We start from the raw sequence: 22864 nt of genomic DNA, 5'->3' as shown, positions 1-22864 counted from the left end.
TGCCCTGTAGTGCATGCTCTGCTTGAGCTGCCTGCAAGTGCTTATCGCCTTACTAATCAGGCAGACCGAATCCAAGCTCTCTCATTACCGTATTGTGGGGAGAGTTATTGATGTTGATTCGTGCCTATCTTTGGTGACCTGCGGCTCATCCTCTGCTCGAGCTGCCTGCTGGTGCTTATCGCCTAATCAGGCAGACCGAATCCAAGCCCTCTCATTGCCCTGTTGTGGGGAGGCCTTATTTTTCTCTATTTCTCTATCTCCGGGCATTCCTATCTCTCCTATCTTACTTCTATCTGCCAGCATTCCTATTTCTCTCATTTTACTTCTATACTTCTGTTTCTCTTATCCCCGCGGCTTCCCGGCACCCGCCCCGAGGCGGCTTCTTGGCGCCTCACCCCGTGGCGGTTTCCCGGCTCTGCGCGGCTTCAGCCCGCACTTCTCTTATCTGCGTGGCTTTCCGGCTTCACGTGCGCTCCGTGGTCTCCGTGCCCTTCGTGCCCGCACCACGGACTCCTCGCCAGCCCCGTGCCCTTCGTGCCTGCACCACGGACTCCTCGCCAGCCCCGTGCTCTCCTATCTACTCGCGCCCCGTGCGCTCTCTCCGCTTGTGCCCCGCGCGCTTTCTCTGTGCACGGCGGCTTCCGCGAATCACTGCCTAGCTCACGTTTCCGCTTCTCGGTTTAGTTTTCAGTCTAAGTTCCCCGGGCTAACCTGACAAATTCCAACCTAGCTTATGTCTCCGCTTCTTGGTTTGGCTTCCCATCTTTTGCCCCCGGGCTAATATGACGAATCCCAACCTAGCTTACGTCTCTGCTTCCAGTATAGTTTTTCGCCTTTTGCTCCCCGGGCTAACTTGACGAATTCCAACCTAGCTTACGTCTCCGCTTCGGCCTGCCCCCGGGGATTCACTTTCCCTAGCTTATATTTTTCTCTACCTGGTATATTTTCTAACTTTCTTCCAACAATATTTCTCTCTCATTTCTCCTGGCTTCTCCCCACAGTACGTATCCCAGTCTATTTCTTCTAGCTTTCACTTTCGCTTTCAATCTTAGATTTCTCCCAGCTTCCCCCCATAGTCCGTATCCAAGTCTATGTTTCTTCTTACTTTCACTTTCACTTTCAACCCTAGATTTCTCCCAGCACTTTTTCCGTCCAGCTTTTCCCTAGGCTCTTCCCTAGTCTCTCTCTCCGGTATTTTCCCGCTTCTTCCCTCCTAGGTTTCCTATCCAAGTCATGGCACCATTATCCCTCCTAGGTTTCATATCCGAGTCACAGCACCATTATGTCGCTCCCCCATTCACGGAGGAACGACACAGGACCCTGCGCTGTTCTTTTGTCTGCTCGGCCCTTCCCGGGTTTGCTGCTGGTCCTTCCCAGGTTGGCTGCCGACCCTCCACCTCCGTGGAGGGGCGGCTCCCCCTGCCACTTTCCCCACTTCCGCGGGGGAGCGGCACACCGCCGGCCGGCTCTCTCGGGGGCTGCTCAGATGTTATCCGGATGTTCCCTTTAGATGTTCCCAGTGCATGTTGTCTCTCTCCTCCTTTATACTCCTCTTCTACCAATCCCAACTCTGCTACCCACACGCCGAGCATGCTGCTCTCCTCCAATCAGGAGCAAGATCAGCTCCTGCAGCTCAGTCAAATTGGCGAGAGGCAGCTGTGTAGAAGTTGTTTACTCCTCTCCCAGCACCATATTGTGGGAGAGCAGATGCATAGAATAAGTCTTAATTCCAGTAACTTAGTCTAGTCCGAGTTGCTCCCCACAGTCCTCCAAGATGGTGGAATAGAGAAGGAGTGCACTGATATTCCAGGAAAAGATAGTTTAATAAAAGTGTTGATACTGTAATTTCAGGGAAGAGTTAGGGAAAAAACTACAGAGGAAACTTCCGGAACTAGTGGGACACAGTGGACATACATGGAGGGCACGGGTGCCCACGGCTCAGGACCCCAGCTGACAAGTCTATGCACTAGCTCTGGAAAGGAAGGTGAGGCGAAACTGCAGTAGCCCAAGAAACTGTCAGAAAAGCAGCAGGAAGAGCCTAGAGGGAATGAGGCATAAAGCCCCATGGGGGAAAGTTCACCAGGCTAACTAGAGTAGAGAAAAAAAAATAAAAGGGACTGGTACAGACATGATTCTCTCTTTCCATCCACCTTGCAAAGGCGAGCAAGATAAAGAGCAGGCACCATTTTGGACATATGTAACAGCTGCGCTGGCTCAGGGCTATGCCCACCCTCAGCCAAGCAGAAAAACCTGACTCTGGTGGGGAGAAATAACAGGAGACTAAGACCTAGTGAACGTGTGGAGCTTATGAACTGGGACTGTGGGGAAAAAAAAAAAAAAAAAAAAAAACAGGGTATGTGGGAGAACTCACAGAGTGCCTGAGATGTACTCTCGGTTGAAGACACCACAAACTCAGTAACCTTGGCAATCCAGTGGGAGATTGCAGGGGAAAACTGAGTTTACACTGAGGACTACACAGATCCTTTGTGTGGTCCTTGGGACAGAGCAAATATTATACCCACAGGGGCCAGCGCTCAGGCACTGATTCCTTCAAAGAGAATAGCTCAGCTGTGCAGAATTGCTTCCCTTCTGAATAACAAAGAGAGAGAAATAGAGTGAGAGAGAGATTTACCATGTCAAACCTGGGTGTGTCACCTTTGGCACACCCTTAACCCTGAAGAACTGAACAGAGCTCTCTGGCCACACCCATCACAAGCCTCTAAAGATCCACCAAAAGCAGACAGTCCACTTAATCTAAAGTCATAGTATAACGAGAAAAGCCACAACAGTGAGAAAAAAAAAAAAAAGAAGATGAAACCAAAGAATATCTCCACAATGCCAAGCAACAAATGCAGAAACCAAGGAAACAAGAACAAGGTAGACATTAAGAAACCCTCAAATAAACAAGAAAATCCAATGCAAGATTATGAAAATGATGAGATAGAAGAAATGCAAGGCACAGATTTCAAAAAATATAACAACATTTAGAAGTTCTCAAAAACAAATTCTTGAACTACAGAAATCCTTACTGGACAGGATTGAAAAATCTCTCTCATGAAAATGAAATCTTAAGCAGGAATCAAAACGAAATGCAGAATCTAGTAGAATATGAAATTGTGATAGTGAAGAGAAATCAAAATGAAATGAAGAGTTCAACAGATCAAATGACAAACACATTTGAGAGACTTAAAAACAGAATGAGTGAAGCAGAAGAGAGAATATTGGAACTAGAAGACAGAGCACAGGAAAGTATACAGTCAAACCAAAGAAAAGAAGAGGAAATTAGAAATCTAAAAAATATTGTTGGGAATCTAGAGGACACTATTAAAAAACCCAACATTTGGGTTCTAGGAGTTCTTGAAGGCATGGAGAGATAGAAAGAATTAGAAGGCCTTTTTAGTGAGATACTAGCAGAAAACTTCCCGGGTTTGGAGAACAAGAGACATCCAAATACAGGAAGCTCACAGAACCCCTAATAAACATGACCAAAAGAGATCCTCACCACGAAATGTTGTAATCAAACTCACCACAGTGAAACATAAAGAACGTGCAAGAGAGAAACATCAGATTACTCTCAGAGGATATCCAATTAGACTCACAGCAGACTTCTCATCAGAAACACTACAGGCTAGGAGAGAATGGTGAGATATAGCCCAAGTACTAAGAGAAAAAAAACTGCCAGCCCAGAATATCATATCCCACAAAGCTCTCATTTGTGAATGAAGGTGAAATAAAGACCTTTCATAGCAAACAGAAATTGAAAGAATTTGTCACCACTCATCCAGCCCTGCAAAAGATGCTTAAAGATGTGTTACACACAGAAACACAGAAACATGGTCATCAATGTGATAGAAGGTAAAGGAAGAAAACTTCCCAGTAGAAGATCACAGGAAGTTCAAAGCATATGTTAGAAAATATATTTGGGAAAATGGCAGGGCAAAGTTACTACTTTTCAATAGAAACATTGAACTTTAATGGCCTCAACTCTCCAGTTAAAAGACACAGACTGGCTGAATGGATTAAAAAACAAAACCCAATCCTATCAAGGTGGCATGTACCGATGCCATCTCACTAGTCCAAGTGATCAATTTCAGTTCACAATTGATCATAATGAAAGGACTAAGAGTCAAAGGGAGCACATAAACAAGTCTAGTACCTGCTAATATTAACAGATAGAATAAATAAAGGGGAGAGTGATCCAACATGGGAAGCGAGATACTCAGCAGACTCATAGAATGGCAAATGTCCTAAACAGCACTCTGGCCTCAGAATCAGCCCTAGAGGCATTCGGATCTGGCTGAAAAGCCCATGAGAGTATTTCAGGCATGGAAAGCCAAGACACTCTGGCAAAAAAAAAAAAAAAAAAAAAAAACTAAATGAAAGATCTCTGTGAGTGAGATCCCAGTGGAAAGAACAGGTCTTCAAAGAAGGAGGTACCTTTCTCTGAAGGGAGAAGAGAACCTCCACTTTGACTATGACCTTGTCTGAACAAGATAAGAGTCAGAGAACTCAAGGGGCTTCCATAGCCTTGGAAACTCATGACTGGTGCATAGGGAGATTACTGATGCCAGAAACAGGAGTGTCAATTTGTAAAGTCAATAACAGGAGTCACTGTGCACTTACTCCTCATGTAGGATCTCTGTCCTTAATGTGCTGTACATTGAGACTTAATGCTATAACGAGTACTCAAACAGTATATTTCACTTTGTGTTTCTATGGGGGTGCAAACTGTTGAAATCTTTACTTAATGTATACTAAACTGATCTTCTGTAAAAAAAAAAGAAGAAGAAGAAATTATCAATTCTCAACTTGACTCTCACTGGGATTAAACATGACAATAGGTCTGATCTGATTTCATCATGATTTAAAAAAAAATCATCTATTATTTTTCACTTTATGTTTCTGTGTGGGAGCAAACTGTTGAAATCTTTACTTAATGTATGCTAAATTGATCTTCTGTATATAAAGAGAATCGAAAATGAATCCTCATGTGAATGGAAGGGGAGAGGGAGTGGGAAAGGGGAGGGTTGCGGGTGGGAGGGACGTCATGGGGGGGAAGCCATTGTAATCCATAAGCCGTACTTTGGAAATTTATATTCATTAAATAAAAGTTAAAAAAAAATTTAAAAAAATAAAAAAACCCATCTATTTGCTGCTTACAAGAAACACATCTTCCCAACAAAGATGCATGCAGACTGAAAGTGAAAGGTTGAAAAAAGATATGCATGCCAACAGAAACCAAAAAAGAGCTGCCATAGCCATCTTAATATCAGACAACATAAACTTGAACACAAAAACTGTTAAGAGAGACAAAGAGGGGCACTATATAATGATTCAGGGTTCAATTCAACAGGAAGATGTAACTATTATAAATGTATATGCACATAATTACCAGGCACTGGTTTATTTAAAAGATATCTTAAAGAACTTAAAGGGAGACTTACGCTCCAATACAATACTATTGGAGGAGCAATACTCCACTCTCAGAAATAGACAGATCAACTGGACAGAAGATCAAAAAGGAAACAACAGATTTAATTGACACTATAGCCCAAAGGGATCTAACAGATATCTATGCAGGGATGGTTCAATGTTTGCAAATCAATGAATGTGATACACCACATTAACAAACTGCAGAAGAAAAACCATATGATTATCTCAATAGATGCAGAGAAAGCATTGGATAAAATACAACACCCTTTCATGATTGAAACTCTAAGCAAATTGGGTGTAGAAGGAACATTCTTCAATACAATCAAAGCAATTTATGAAAAACCCACAGCCAGCATCCTATTGAATGGGGAAAAGTTGGAAGCATTCCAATGAGATCTGGTACCAGACAGGGATGCCCACTGTAACCACTGCTATTCAATATAGTTCTGGAAGTTTTAGCCAGAGCTATTAGGCAAGAAAAAGAAATTAATGGGATACAAATTGGGAAGGAAGAAGTCAAACTATCCCTCTTGCAGATGATATGATTCTTTATTTAGGGGATCCAAAGACCTTTACTAAGAGACTATTGGAACTCATAGAAGAGTTTGGCAAAGTAGCAGGATATAAAATCAATGCATTAAAATCAGCAGCCTTTGCATACACAGACAATGCCACAGCTGAGAAAGAACTTCTAAGATCAATCCCATTCAAATTAGCTACAAATACAATCAAATATCTTGGAATAAACTTAACTAAGGACGTTAAATATCTCTATGATGAGAATTACAAAATCTTAAAGAAAGAAATACAAGAGGATACCAAAAAATGGAAAAATCTTTCAAGCTGTTGAATTAGAAGAATCAATATCATCAAAATGTCCATTCTCCCAAAAGCAATTTATAGATTCAATGTGATACCACTCAAAATACCAAAGACTTTCTTCTCAGATCTGGAAAAAATGATGCTGAAATTCATATGGAGGCACAGGAGACCTACAATAGCTAAAGCAATCTTGTACAACAAAAACAAAGCCAGAGGCATCACAATACCAGATTTCAGATGCAAAAATCATACTACAGGACAGTTGTAATCAAAACAGCATGGTACTGGTACAGAAACTGATGGATAGACCAATGGAACAGAAAGGAAACACCAGAAATCAATCCAAACATCTACAGCCAACTTACATTTGATCAAGGATATAAAACCAATTCCTGGAGCAAGGACAGTCTATTCAATAAATGGTGCTGGGAAAACTGGATTTGCATGCGCAAAAGCATGAAGTAAGACCCCTACCTTATATCTTACACAAAAATCCACTCTACAAGGATTCAAGATCTAAATCTATGACCTGACACCATCAAATTATTAGAGAACACTGGAGAAACCCTGCAAAATATAGGCACAGGCAAAGACTTCTTAGAAAAGACCCCAGAGGCATAGGCAGTCAAAGACAAAATTAACAATTGGGATTGCATCAAATTGAGAAGTTTCTGTACTGCAAAAGAAACAGTCAGGAAAGTGAAGAGGCAACCGACAGAATGGGAAAAAATATATGCAACAGATAAAGGATTAATAAACAGAATCTACAAAGAGATCAAGAAACTCCACAACAACAAAACAAACAGCCCACTTGAGAGATGGGCCAAGGAACTCAATAGACATTGTTCAAAAGAGGAAATCCAAATGGCCAACAGACACATGAGAAAATGTTCAGGATCACTAGCAATCAGGGAAATGCAAATCAAAGCCACAATGAGGTTTCACTTCACCCCGGTTAGAATGGCTCACATTCAGAAATCTACCAACAATAGATGCTGGTGAGGATGTGGGGAAAAAAGGGACACTAACCAACTGTTGGTGGGAATGCAAACTGGTTAAGGCACTATGGAAGTCAGTTTGGAGATTCCTCAGAAACCTGAATATAACCCTACCATACAACCCAGCCATCCCACTCCTTGGAATTTACCCAAAGGAAATTAAATTGGCAAATAAGCTGTCTGCACCTTAATGTTTATTGCTGCTCAATTCACAATAGCTAAGACATGGAATCAACCTAAATGTCCATCAACAGTAGACTGGATAAAGAAATTATAGGATATGTACTCTATAGAATACTATACAGCAGTCAAAAAAATGAAATCCGGTCATTTGCAACAAAACGGAGGAATCTGGAAAACATCATGCTGAGTGAAATAAGCCAGTCCCAAAGGGACAAATATCATATGTTCTCCCTGATTGGTGACGAACTAACCGAGCATCAAATAGGAAACCTGTTGAAGTGAAATGGACACTATGAGAAATGGTGACTTGATCAATCCTTGTGCTCAAGTCAATGAATAACTTAATACTTTATCCCTTTTAGAAATTTTTTTGTTCTACTTACTACTATTGGTTGAACACTTTAATTGACACAAAATTATTCTTAGGTGTTTAAATTTAACTGAAAAATGATCCCTGTTAAATATAAGAGTGGGAGTAAGAGAGGGAGGAGATGTACTGTTTGGGACATGCTCAATCGGACTTTCCCCCAACAGTACAGTTAGAAACATGCTTGGGGATTCCAATTCGATCCCATCAACGTGGCATGTACCAATGCCATCTCACTAGTCAAAGTGATCAGTTTCAGTTCACAATTGATCAAAATGATAGGATTAAGAGTCAAAGGGATTACATAAACAAGACTAGTGTCTGCTAATACTAACTGAAAGAATTAAAAAGGAGAGAAAAATCCAACATGGGAAGCGAGATACACAGCAGACTCATAGAATGGCAGATGTGCTAAATAGCACTCTGGCCTAAGAATCAGCCATTAAGGCATTCGGATCTGGCTGAAAAGCCCATGAGAGTTTCTCAGGCATGGAAAGCCAAGACATTCTGGCAAAAAAAAAAAAAAACCACAAACAAACAAACAACAAAAAAAAACTAAATGAAAGATCCCTGCAAGTGAGATCCCAGTGGAAAGAAAGGGCCATCAATGAAGTAGGGACCTTTCTCCAAAGGGAGGAGTGAACCTCCACTTTGACTATGACCTTGTCTAAATAAAATCAGAGTTGGCAAACTCAAAAGGCTTCCATAGCCTTGGCAACCCATGACAAGAGCCTAGGGTGTTTACTGAATCCATAAACAAGAGTGTCAATTGTTAATTCAACAACAGAAGTCACTGTGCACTTACTCCCCATGTAGGATCTCTGTCCTTAATGTGTTGTACAACGTAAATTAATGCTATAAGTAGTACTTAAACAGTACTTTACACTTTGTGTTTCTGTGTGGGTCCAAACGGTTGAAATATTTACTTAATATGTACTAAATTGATCTTCTGTATATAAAGATAATTGAAAATGAATCTTGATGTGTATGGAATGGGAGAGGGAGCGGGAAATGGGAGGATTGCAGGTGGAGGGAAGTTATGGATGGGAAGCCACTATATTCCAAAAGCTGTACTTTGGAAATTTATCTTTATTAAATAAGTTTAAAAAATAAAAAAATTAAAAGAAAGAAATTAAAGATGGCAGAAGTAAATGAAAAGATATATGATGTTCATGGATTTTAAAACTGATATTATAAAAATATCCATACTAAACAAAGTGATCTATAGATTCTGTACAATCTCTATCAAGATTCAAATAACAACAGGCAAGTTTATAGTACCATGGTTAAGTCACTGCTTGGGATGCCCACATCCCATATCAGAGTCACTGGTTTGAGACCCAGCTATCCCACTTTCCATCTGGCTTCCAGTTAATGTGCACCCTGGGAAGCAACTAATGATGGCTCAAATACTTGGGTCCCTGCCACCAATGTAGGAGATTTGGACAGAGTTGTAAGCTACTGGCTTTGGCCTGGACCTCAGCCCTGGCTGTTGTAGCACTTGGGGAGTGAGCCAGTAGATAGATGGTCTCCCTCTCCCTTTTTCTCTGTTTCAAAAAAAAATTTTTTTTAAGTTCAAATGACATGCTTAATAAGAGAAAAAACAATTCTAAAATTTTACGGAACCACAAGTTCCAGAACAGTCAAAGCAATCTTCAGCAAAATGAACAAATCTGGAGGTATCACATTCCCTAATTTCAAATAGTCTGCAGAGCCATAGTAATCAAAACAGCACAGTTCTATCATAAGAACAGATATACAGACTGATGGAACAGAACAGAGATCTGAGTGAAAAATCCATGCATTTATTGTCAATTGATTTTTGACAAAGATGCCAAGAACATACAATGGGGAGAGGAACTAGGAAAATGGGTACCTGAACGCATGAGAATAAAATATACCATATACAAAAAATCAACTCAAAAAGGATTAAACACTTAAATATAAAACCCGAAACTATAAAAATACTAGAACTAAATGTAGTGGAAAAGCTCCATGACACTGATCTGGCAATGATTGCTTTTTGTCCATGACTCCAAAATGGAAGCACAAAAGCAAAAATAGACAAATGGGATTATATAATACCAAGAAGCTTCTGCACAGAAAAGTAAACAGTCAAGAATGAAGAGACAATCTACAGAATGGTAGAAAATATTTCCAAACCTCACATCTGATTACAGATTAACATTAAAAACATATAAGGAGGAGCCGGCACTGTGGTGTAGCGGGCAAAGCCACCGCCTTCAGTGCTAGCATCCCATATGGGTATGATACAAGTCCTGGCTACTCCACTTCCTATCCAACTCTCTGCTATGGCCTGGAAAAGCAATAAAAGATGGCTCAAATCTGTGGGGCTCCAGCACCCACGTGGGAGAAATGGAAGAAGCTCCTTGCTCCTGACTTCAATTTGGCCCAGTTTCAGCTGTTGTGGCCATTTTGGGAGTGAACAAGTAGATGGAAGACCTCTCTCTCTCTTTCTCCCTCCCTCTCTCTGCCTCTGCCTCTCTGTTACTCTGTTTTTTGAAATAAATAAACCATTAAAAATAAGGAAATCAACTCAACAGTAAAAAGCAAATAACCAAATTATAAAATGGTTAAAATGGGCAAAGGATTTAAATAGACATTTTACAAAAAAAGAAGACAAACAAATGGCCAAGAGGCATTTGAAAAAAATGCTCATAACTAATCATCAGGGAAGGGCAGATTAAAAATCACAAAATAGCACCTTACATCTCTTAAAATGGCTATTACTAAAAACTCAAATGATAAATGTGGATGAGGATGTGGAGAAAAAGGAAACCTTGTACACTTCTGGTATAAATGTAAATTCATATAGCTATTATGGAAAACTATATGGAGGTTCCTTAAAAATTAGAAGTAGAACTACTGCATGACCTAGAGGTCCTCCATATTTACTGCAGAATTATTCACAATAACCAAGATGCAGAATCAACCTAAGTGTTCATCAACAGGTGAATAAAGAAAATTGTGGCATACATATGCAATGCAGTACTTACTATTCAGCCTTTAAACAGGAAAAAATCTAGTCATTTGCAACAATATGAAAGAACTTAAGGACATTATATTAACTGAAATGAGTCATGCACAGAAAGACACATCACATGTTCTCATTATATGTGGAATCTAAAATAGTTGAACTCATAAAATTAGAGAATGAAATGGTGATAATCAGTGGCTGAGAAAAGGACCAGGGAGATGTCGAAGATACAACACTTAAGTTACATTGGAGAAATAGGGTCAAGATTCCTACTAAACATCATGGTAACTATAGTTAAAAATGAATGACTAAGAAGGTAAATTTTGGAGCCAGCATAGTGGGTTAAGCCACTGCATGCAATGTCAGCATTCAGTATGGGCACTGGTTCGAGTCCTGGCTGCTCCACTCTGATCCCGCTCCTTGGTTAACGCACCTGGGAAAGCAGTGGAAGATAGCACAAGTACTTGGGCTCCTGCACCCATGTGGAAGACAGGAGGAGGTTCCTGGCTCCTGTCTTCAACTCTAGCCATTGTGGCCCTTTGAGGACTGAACCAGTAAATGGAAGATTCTCTCTCTCTCTCTCCCACTCTCCCTCTCCCTCTCCCTCTCCCTCTCCCTCTGTGTGTGTGTGTGTGTGTATTTGTGTGTGTGTCCCTCTCTCTGTCTTTTAAATAAATAAATATTTTTAAAAAACTAAATTAGGGCCGGCACTGTGGCTCACTAGGCTAATCCTCTGCCTTGCGGCGCCGGCACACCGGGTTCTAGTCATATAGCTATATGTCATATAGCATGACATAAAACAGGAACCAGAACATATCAAAGCACAGGAACAGTGGAAAAAATTATTCCAAGTTTGCTATATTTACTGAGGTTTGTCAGACAATAGTTAATAAGGTATTCACTTTTACCATAGAAGGTCAGGTGCAAAGCAAAGAAAAATAACTGCAAGAGTACTTACGATATAAAGCACCTACTATAAGCTAGATATTTGTGGAGTTGGTATAAAGATGAAGAAAGCAGATATACTGTCTTTCCCAGCTCAATTGGGAAAAGATGTTATTCAAATACTTTATATGCATTTTGGAATTTCAGCAATTTAAAGGACATTGTGAACATAAATTAAGTGCTATTTACTAAAGAGATAAGTGCAGACTCTCTTATGCACAGCTACTATAGAGTGTCCAACCCAGTATCTCACAATGAATGGGAAAAGAAAATTATATTATCCAGGGTTACCTAGAGCAATGTAATTAGACCGGGCTAGCTGTACTTTTAATATGTTGTTTAATGGAAAGATACATCTATTAAAACATCATTTTTTAATCCTAAATATTAAGCCTAACCAGTAAATTAGGATGGTTTTGAGCTGCTTACAAAAGCATAATGGGCACAATGTTGAGACAACCTCTATTGAAGGATACAGGTGAAGGCAAAACAAAGTTGTTACTAATTCTTCTACCAGGGCCTTCAGATGGGAATACACACAACATACTGCAGGTGCTCTAGAAACACTGTTCTTCAATAAGTTCAGTGAAAGCAGTCATTATTGTGTTCTGTAGTTTCAGTGACATCTCATATGCCTGTTGTCTATTGTGATGGCTCTTGTTTAAAGGAAATCTGCCAACTTATTGAATAGGAATATCTTGAATAGCCTTAGTCATTTTATATCTAAAATAAAGTTAATTAAAATGAGGATTTAGAATTCAGAAAAAATGACTTATTAAGTCATGGTAGCATGGAATATTACCACAGTCATGATTTTTCCCCATGAGACCTTGGGTAAGCTATGTGCTTTCTAATCTTATTACTTGTAAATGTGATTGTTGGACTATATAGTCTTTAAAGTTATTCTTTCAAGTACAAATGTTCTATTCTATAAAATCAAATAGTGAGAAAAATCTCATGCTTTCTTTTAGATACAAGTTTTATAAATAAGGTCATGGAAATTGGTTATTATGAAAAAATTATGCACAAAGATTTCAAATTTTTACATCTAAATAAATCTTTTCATTAGATTTTCCATAAAATTTTCAAGTACCCTCATATAATAATATTTATATAGAACAAATGCACATATAAAACAGAAATTTTATTTAATATATATTTAATGTTAAATTTATAATTTAAATTTACATATAATTTATATTATATAATTTAAATTTCTATAAAATACATTAAATTATATATTAAATATAATAATTTAAATTTTATATAATTTATATTTATAGCATAAATATATACATAATATTATGAATAATATAGTTTCATTCTGCTTTAATGGATTTTGGGATAGCAATACAATGATTCTTTCTTCCCTTTCATCAATAACCTAATTTTTTTCTGCATTTTTATAAGGCAAGTATGATCAAAAACCGAAAATTAAAAATAGCAGATAAAGAATTTCATGAAAATTTAATCATTTGCTAATCTAATGATGAAAAGTATATGGTGATCATTGCCAATTTTTAAAAGGCAAAAGAACAAATTTTGTATTCATTTCTACATATGGAGTTTTAAGAAAGACATCCGAGTATAATGGGTAGCATATGTATAAAAGTTCTTCTGGTGGTCATAGAGAGGACATACTTCATTCAACCACAAAACAGATATGTAAAACTTACTTAAAAAGAAACAGCGTAAATAAGACTTCCCCATGGAAGGCTCACATTCCCATTCCTCCAAGCTTTGGGGAGAGAAAAATGTTACTAACCTAAATAAATAAATAAATAAATAAATAAATAAATAAAACTTCTATGGCATATTCAGGGCTAGGAATACCCTTGTGTTCACTTGATATATCTCCCACTTGTATAACTGCCACTATTATGTAAGTAGAAAAAACAAACTTAATAAAGTATATTTTCTATATGAACACATCCCTCTATTTACTAAAGTTTATTTATTTAAAAATATAGTTAATTTAAAAGCAACCTAAGTGTCTATAAATGGATAAATGTAATAGATTACTATCCAGCCTTAAAAATGAAGAAAATTCTGTCATTTGTAATAACACAGATAAACCTGGAAGACATCATGTTCACTGGAACACAACATGATCTGATTTATATGTGGAACCTAAAAAAATTGAACTCATAAAAACAAGAGTAAAATGGTGGTTACCACAGGCTGATAATGGGAAGAGAGAAGGGGAATGGGAAATGCTGGCCAAAGGATCTAAAATTTCAGCTGCACAGAAAGAATAAACCTTAGAGATCTAGTGACCACAGTTCATTACAATGTATTGTACACTTTAAAATCATTATGAAAGTGAATTTCAAGTGTTTCATCACAAGTGGAATACAAGTATATAAGGTTGTGCCTATGTCAAAATGGCTTGATTTAGCCACTCAACAATGTATGCATATTTCAAAACATCATGTTGTATACCATAAAAGTGTGAAATAATTGTTCTGAGAAGATCTGTTGACACTAATCTTACTTGCAAAACCTGTTAAAAGGAGTTCTTCAGAGAGAAAGAAAATTATATAGATCTAAAACTCAAATCTATATAAAGAAAGAATTTTGGGAGAAATAATGAAGGCAAAATAAAATCTTTTACTTCATTAATCTTAATTGACCTAATGGGTAAGTATATTTAAAATAACAATAGCAACTACATATTCAGTTATTATAGCTTTTGGATAAGTGAAATGAATGGCAACAATGTTATGAAATAAGAGAAAATAGTTAGAAATACTCTTTTATAAGATACTTGTGCTACCCACAAAGTGGTATGATATTAAATGGATAAAATATAAATATAGAGTGTAACCTGCAGGACAATCACTAAAGAGAGTTAACAAAAGAAGTATACTAGTTTTTTTGTCAAATGACATGATAAACATGGAGAAAAAACAGAATCATAAAAATGCTCCATGTTTTAAAATCAGAGAAGGTAAAAAAAAAGAATGGAAGCAAAAACAAGCACAGAATACGGGTGGTAACCAGCAAATAAGAACAGATGTGGTAGGTATTAATATAACTATCAATAATCACTTTAAAGTCAATAGTCTAACTATATCACTTAAAGAGCAGATACTATCAGAATGAATCAAAAAATAAGACCAAAGTATATGCTTCAAATTTAAACAGACAAGCAGATTAAAATTTAAAGAATGGAGAAATACATACCATGCTAACACCAATCAAAAGGAAAACTAGAGTAGTAGTTCTATTAGTTTAACACAGAGCAGACTCTGAAGCAAAGAAAATTACCAGGGACACAGAGGGGAGTTACATAATAATAAAGGAATCAATTATCAAAGAGTATATAACAATCTTTCATCTTTTTGTATCAAAAATAATGTATCAAAATATGTGCGGCATTGATTCATAGCACTGCAGGGAGACACAGACAAATCCACTACTATAGCTGGAGACTTCAACATCGCTCTCAGAAATGGGCAGCTCCATTAGGCAGAAAATGAATAAGGACAAATTTGAATTTATCAACATTAATCAACTGTAAATAATAGACATCTTGGGGCCAGTGCTGTGGTACAGTGGGTAAAGCCCTGGCCTGCAGCGCTGGCATACCATATGGGTGCTGGTTTGAGTGCTGGCTGCTCCACTTCTGATGCAGCCCCCTGCTAATGTGCCTGGGAAAGCAGCGGAAGATGGCACAAGTCCTTGTGCCCCTGCACTGACATGGGAGACCCAGAAGGTGCTCCAGGCTCCTGGCTTCAGATCAGCCAGGCTCCAGCCATTGCAGCCATTTGGGGAGTGAACCAGCAGATGGAACACCTTTCTATCTCTCTGCCTCTGCCTGTAACTCTGCTTTCAAATAAATAAACAAATCTTAAAAAAAAAAAAAAGGGACATCTCAAAACTACTTCATCCACTGCAGCAGAATGCACAGTCTTCACAAGCTAATATGGAACATGTAGCAGGATGGGCCACATTCTATGCCATAACACACAGCTTAACAAATTGAACAGAAATCTTACAATGTCTGCTAATAAACAGAATTCTCAATGGAATTAAACTAGAAATTAGAAACAGAAATATAGCTAGCAAATCCCCAAATACTTGGAGATTAAGTAGCTTCTCTAAATGACACATAAGAAGATATCAGAAGTGAAATTTAAAAACATTTTGAACTAAATGAGAATGAAAATGCAGCTTATCAAAATATGTGGGATACAATAAAAACAGTGCTGAGAGAATGCCATTTTTCCCTTCCTTTATTTTTCTTTTGATTTTTTAGATAATTGTTCTAGCAAGAAACACTAGTACAACGTTGAATAGAAATAGTGATATCAGACATCTTATGTGGGGAAAGCCTTGAGTTTTTTCACAATAAAGTATATTAGTGGTTGATTTTCATAGATGGCCTTTATTACATTGAGCAAGTTTCCTTCTATTCCTAGTTTTTTGAGTGTGTTTATCATCCAGAGGTTGCTGGATTTTGAAATGCTTCTTTTTGTGTCTAATAACATAATCCTGTAGTTTCAGTTTCTTACTCTACTGCTGTAGTAGTGAATTATATTACTTGACTTTTAAATGTTAAACCAGTCTTGTATTCCTGAGATAAATCATCCCTGGTCATGTTTTGCATATTGCTATATTTGGTTTGCTAGGTTTTTTTTGGTTTTTTTTTTGTTTGTTTTGTTTTTTGTTTTTTTGTTTGTTTGTTTGTTTGTTTGTTTTTTTTTGACAGGCAGAGTTAGACGGTGAGAGAGAGACAGACAGAGAGAAAGGTCGTCCTTCCGTTGGTTCACCCACCCTCCAAATGACAGCTACAGCCGGTGCACTGCGCCGATCCGAAGCCAGGAGCCAGGTGCTTCTGCTAGTCTCCCATGCAGGGTGCAGGGCCCAAGCACTTGGGCCATCCTCCACTGCCTTCCCGGGCCACAGCAGAGAGCCAGACTGGAAGAGGAGCAACTGGGACAGAACCCGGCGCCCTGACTGGGACTAGAACCCGGGGTGCCGGTGCCGCAGGCGGAGGATTAGCCAAGTGAGCCACAGCACCAGCCAGTTTGGTAGTTTTTTGCTAAGGATTTTGTGTATGTATTCATAAAAATAATGGTCTGTAGCTTTCAACTTTTTAAATCTTTGTTTTAAATTTATTTGAAAGGTACAGAGATATAGAGATAGATACAGAGAGATCTTCAATATGCTGGCTCACTCCACAAATACATGCAATGGCCAGGGCTGGGCCAAGCCGAAGCTAGGAACCTGGAATCCAATCCATGTCTTCCACGTGGGTGGCTGGGTTCCAAGTACTTAAAGCATCATCTGCTGCCTCCATGGGCATCCATTAGTAGGAAGCTGAATAGGAAACAGAGGAGCTGGAACTTGAGCCAAGGCACTCTGATATGAGATGCATGCATCCTAAATGGCAACTTAATTGCTGCACCAAATGCCACCTAAGCTTATATGTTTTTTTCACTTTCTCTCTCTCTCTTTCTTGCTTTCTTTTGTGATCTTTGGATTTGCTATCAAGATCTTACTGGCCTGTACAATGAGTTTGGAAGTGTTTTCTCCACTTGGAAAAGTTTGCAAAGAATTGGTATCAATTTTTTAAATATTTCATAGACTCACCAGTGAAGCTGTCTTGATCTAGGCTTATCTTTGTGGTAAGTTTCCTGAGTACTAACTTAATCTCCTTACTTCTCTATTCAGTTTTAGGTTAAATCAGATTTTCTATTCCTTAAGTCAATTTTAGTGTTTTGTGTCTTTCTAGGATGTTCATTTTATCTAAGGTATCTGATTTGTTAGCATTTGCTTGAATATTTCAAAATGAGTATATTATTTTTATTTTCTAAGTATTACATATATTCTTGATTCTAAATTTTCAAGCAAAAAGTAAAAATTCAAGTATTTACAGGTAATTTATATATAAATTTATATACAAATATTAAAGAATATCTCAAAAAAATTCATGGACAATGGTTAAGTTTATAGGGGTAGATACTGGGTGCAGCAGTTAAGATGCCCACATCTCACATCAGAATGCCTGGGTTTAAATCTTAGTTCCACTCCTAATTCCAGCTTCCTGTGAATGTAGACCCTGGGAGATAACAGGTTATTGCTCAAGTGGTTGGGAGACCTAGATTGACTTCCAGGCTCCCAGCTTCGTGCTTTGTCCCGAGGCTATTGTGGACACTTGGAGAGTGAACCAGGAAGGATGAGCTCTCTTTTTTCTGCCTCTCTGTTCTCAAATACAATTTTAAAATAAAAAATTTCAATTTAAAAATTAAAATATCTCAATATGAGATAAAAAATAAAAATTCAGACACGTTCATAAATGCACACAGAAACTAACAAAAGGTTAAATATAAGGAAACAGCAAAGATATGCCTGGTAAATAAAGCACAAGGAAAGCAGAGATGAAGGAATTACTTTCATAATAAAAAAATCAATTCTGGGCCCCGCACTGTGGCACAGTGAGTTACGCCACCATCTGCAGCACCAGCATCCCATATTGGCACAGGTTCTAGTCCCAGCTGCTCCATTTCTAATACAGCTCCCTGCTAATGTGCCTGGGAAAGCAGCAGAGGCTGGCAGAAGTGTTTGGGCTCCTGCACCCATGTAGGAGACCCTGGTTCCTGGTTTCAGTATGGCCCATCCCTGGTCATGTGGTCATTTGGGGAATGAACCAGCAAATGGAAGATCTCTCTCTCCTCTATATCTGTCTCTCCTCACTGTAACTCTGACTTTCAAATAAATAAATATTTAAAAGAAAATCAATTCTGAAAACATTAACTAGGAAAAAAGGGGAACTTTTAACAAAAATAATTATTCACAAATGAGAACGAAAATGCAGCTTATCAAAATAGACAAAGGTCTTAGACAAAGGTCTAAGACACTGACATCCAGGACCAGAATCTGCATCTCAAAATCATCCCCAAAACCTTCTAGGTGCAGCCCAGTATCTACACTTCAAACATCCTGCCCTGCCTGGATCCTGAGATGATTTCCCAAGGGGCCCTGCCCCTTCTACCCGATAACCTTCCAGGGGGTCCTGCCCATCCTTCCTCTAACCCAGGGCAGTGCCAGCCAGGCTTCCTCCTGTCTGATAACTTCAGGGGGAAAACTCAGAAAGGAATTTTTAGTATTTACATCCAAAAAGTCCTTTGTTCCAAGAGGAGCAGAGGTGGGGAGGCAAGGCCCATCCCCTTAAAAACCCCAGCCTCAACCGGACTGCGCACTCAGCCCTCTGCCTCTGCTGAGCCACCCGCCTGGCCTGCCCAGGTGTACTCTCCCCACTCAACCATGTAACCTCACTCTTCCATCAGTCCGAGTGACTGGGCACTCTCTCTCAGGTTCTGTCTGGAGAGGTGCCCATCTGTTCTTATGGATGTCCCTTCCCTAATAAACCTTGCTATTTTACTTTCCACTACTCTCTGTCTCATGCCTGAATTCTTTCTTGTGCGAAGACAAGAACCCTGCCATTCACTGGTAACAGAACTAGAATCTGATCCTCTGTTAAAGCAATGAGGTTTTTACAATATTTCGAAATTGTCTTAAAAATCTGTTTAAAGATAATTTTGTTTAATTGGTGACTCTGTTTTCTAGCCAGCTCCAGTAATCTATTTTCTCTTCCCTAGTTCTGACTCTGTTAAAATTGTTCCAAGTGAGGGCCCGGCGCCGTGGCTCACTTGGTTAACCCTCCGCCTTGCAGTGCCGGCATCCCATATGGGTGCCAGGTTCTAGTCCTGGTTGCTCTTCTTCCAGTCCAGCTCTCTGCTGTGGCCCGGGAAGGCAGTGGAGGATGCCCAAGTGTTTGGGCTCTTGCACCCGCATGGGAGACCAGGAAGAAGCACCTGACTCCTGACTTCAGATTGGCGCAGCACCGGCCATAGCGGCCATTTGGGGAGTGAACCAACAGAAGGAAGACCTTTCTCTCTCTCTCTCTCTCTCTCTCTCTCTCTCTCTCACTGTCTATAACTCTACCTGTCAAAAAAAAAATAAAATTTTTTCAAGTTATGGAATATGATTCTATGCACACTAGCTTTTAAATTAAAGGTTTTATCTCCGATTTTTGGAATGACCAAAGAGCCATAGATTTTGTATTCTGTTAATCTAATCTATTATGTTCTCTTAATGTCTCTGTTAAGTTCTGATTGTTTAAAACAGCTGAGTTTTTATTAAGAGCTATGGTTTATTTAAATATACACTTATTTTATAACATTTGAGATATCACCTTGTAACAGTGATCAAATCTGGTCTATATTATGTCATAATGTTGAGGGATTCTATTTCTACTAGATATTTTAAACCTCCTTGGCATACCTGACAGGCATTCAAAAAAAATTCCATATTCTTTGGACTTTGATATTTTCAGCTGGGCTCCTGGAAATAGTAAAGGATATATGCCTCTCATCTTGTAGAGACACCAACTAATAAGGCTATTTGGATTATATTAAGGTACTGTCAAGATGTGAAGCAGTGCTAAATTTTAAGTTATGATAATGCAAAATGCTACTGACATAAATGTCCAAAAGTTAAAAAGTATAATGATCTTGTGTTATCAGACATGATGGTTATCTGAATGAGAAAGGCCCAGAGGCCTAAAAGGGATAAATGTTTTGTAAAATTCTACCATAGACTTCTAGTTTAGACCATCAAAGATTAGAGATAGGACTTGAGCACCCCTCTAAAAGGCTTCCTCTGGTCCGCTCTAACAAAAACCAGGGAAAAGAGAAGGCTGGGCAGCAGAAGCATTGTAAAGATAGATGGCAGGCCAATCAATGACTGCTGAACACAGTGATCTGCCATCAAGGAGACCCAACAGGCCAACCCACTGCACTGGTTTATATGGAAAGCCAGGGCTTCAGTAGAAGCCAGCTTATGAAGAGCCCTGGCAGCTCTTCCAGACAAGAGTTGGGTCACTGGAAATGGAACTGCCCTGGATTGAAGGACACCCAAGTCAGAGTCACAGACCTTATTGGCTCTAAGCTGAAAAGCCCTTCACTCAGCCCAGCTTCCAAAGTAACAACCACTGCTGAGGAAACGGCCAAGGAGGGTCAGCAACATTGCAGGCAGAACTGTAAATTTCCTGTTAGAGATGTCACCTGCCTTTACCTGACCAGCTCTCCTCCCAGGCCAGCTAGGTAATGGACGTCAACAGGGTGCCTTCCCCAAGGAGGTTCACACCTCCCTTAGGATATATCTCATGTAAAGAGAAAAATAGGCCTGGGCTTCATGACTGGCAAGGCCTTAAAACCCACCTGATTATTATCAAGCCCTTTCTGATTATTATCAAGCCCTTTCTGTCAGTTTCTAGTTGCCTCTCAATTGGAAAACTTATTCATGGTTTAGACAGCATCTTTCTTACTCTTACATCAATGGCTCTACTCCTGACCCATGTGTATTCACGGTCCTCTCTTCCTCCACTTAACATTATATGATTATTCAGAACTTTTTCTACAAACTCCCTCCTCTCCCTCCCTAGGGAGCCTCTCATCACTTAGTTAATGCCGCTCCTAGGACCATAGGCTACTATTCTAACCCTGGCTTTTATACTACATTGTCTGCTTAAGTATTTATAGGAAGTGATAATGGAATGGACCAAACCCTTCACCAACCAGGCAGTCAACCAAATGCTATTACAGGGATAAACTCAGCTCTGCACCCAGGACATCATGACTTTAGACATCACCCCATGTCAACAGGAAGCAGCTCTAGAAGATAGATCATCATCCTTCCACCCATCCTGGACTTTTGGGGCCAATGCAATGCCATACAACACTTGCTTTATAAAAAACAAAAGGGGGAAATGTTAGTAAAATGGTCAGTCTTATCTGTGGTACCATCTTAGGCTCTGGCCTCATTGCCATTTTGTACAATAAGCTTCATTCTAAGCCTAGCCTGGCTTACTAGAAGTCAGGTGACCAAATGGCCCAATCACAAGTGTCAGCTCACCCCCACCCTAACAGGATTTGCCGCTCCCATTTCCTTACCTCTGCAAAGCTATATAAGACCTGTTCTCCCAGTACAGGCTGCTGTACTCTGTGCACGGGGATGCAGCCTGTCAGGTTCCCCCCACCTGACAATAAACTTTTTCCCTTACTCCGGTGTTTGCTGTGTTTTGTGGCATCCTTTCCTTTCAACCATGGGAGAGAAACTAATCTCAATTAAAGCAAAGAAATAAAGAAAACATTCCAGGAAGAGATTTGAAAACAAAAAAGAATGGATTAACAATGGCATCAGAGCTTCAAGTAACACTGTAGAGATAGATGCAAGGCTAGTAAGAAAGAATCATGGGTAAGAAGCTACAGAGTAGATCTCAAAAAAAAAAAATTGTGGATTAGGGAGTGGCATGCTTCACAGTGCTAGGGAAAAACAGTGAGGAGAACAGTGTAGGAGGTATAGGCTCGGTGGGGAATTGGAGAGAAAACCACCCGGGGAAGCCCCACAGGAGGAGGTGAAGCAGCTTGAACCAATGTGGTGAATGTTGACACACACCCACAGAGCACAGAAAACGGGAGCCCCAGAAAGCCAGAGTTGGCAGCATTTTTGAGACTGGAAGAGGACAGATGGCACCAATATGTAGGGATAGAACTGGAATGAAGCATGGCTCTGGAGCCCAGGGAGCTGGCGGTTGTTGGCAGTTGACTGAGGTCCTAGTGGAAGGGGGTGGGGGGCAGCTGATTCAAACCAACCTCTCCAAAACAACATCCCCGAACCACATGAGAGAGGGTGGGTGCCATTTTCAATCAGGACTAAAACTACAGAAGCCTGCAGGTACGCAAGTAACAGCTCACTGAGATGGGGCACCTGAACGAAGCACTGGCAGCAACAGCAGGCAGCCGTTAGGGTAGTGACTCTAGTGTGTGCATGTGATCCAGAGCTATGAGCAGAGGGAATGGTCCTCAGTCCCCCACTGACTCAGCTTGGCCAGGAGGTGGCTGAGCAACTAGAAGGGACAGAGGGGCACCCACACCAGCAACACCCTCTGGTTTTGGCATCTGCGGGAACTTTATGTGCTGAGACCTAGGGGCCAAGGGGCTACAAGAAAAGATTCAGGGCATCGCAGGGAATCAAGTTCTATCATGCCCAACTTGGTGTTACCCTGGAAACTCACCCCAACCCTAGAGCACTGACCAGAGCCCCCAG

General features: G+C 39.7%; 1 protein-coding gene across 6 annotated transcripts in view; it reads right to left on the bottom strand.

The window, feature by feature from the left end:
- The window catches only part of MSRB3 (methionine sulfoxide reductase B3), a 216905-nt gene that overhangs the window by 45727 nt on the left and 148314 nt on the right, over positions 1 to 22864 (bottom strand). The window lies entirely within an intron of this gene.

Source organism: Oryctolagus cuniculus, chromosome 11 (assembly GCF_051225735.1).
Source record: "Oryctolagus cuniculus isolate XC-2025 breed Fujian yellow rabbit chromosome 11, ASM5122573v1, whole genome shotgun sequence".
Lineage (NCBI taxonomy): Eukaryota > Metazoa > Chordata > Mammalia > Lagomorpha > Leporidae > Oryctolagus > Oryctolagus cuniculus.
The sequence above is the reverse complement of the archived record's forward strand: the minus strand, read 5'-3'. Positions and strand labels throughout refer to the sequence as shown.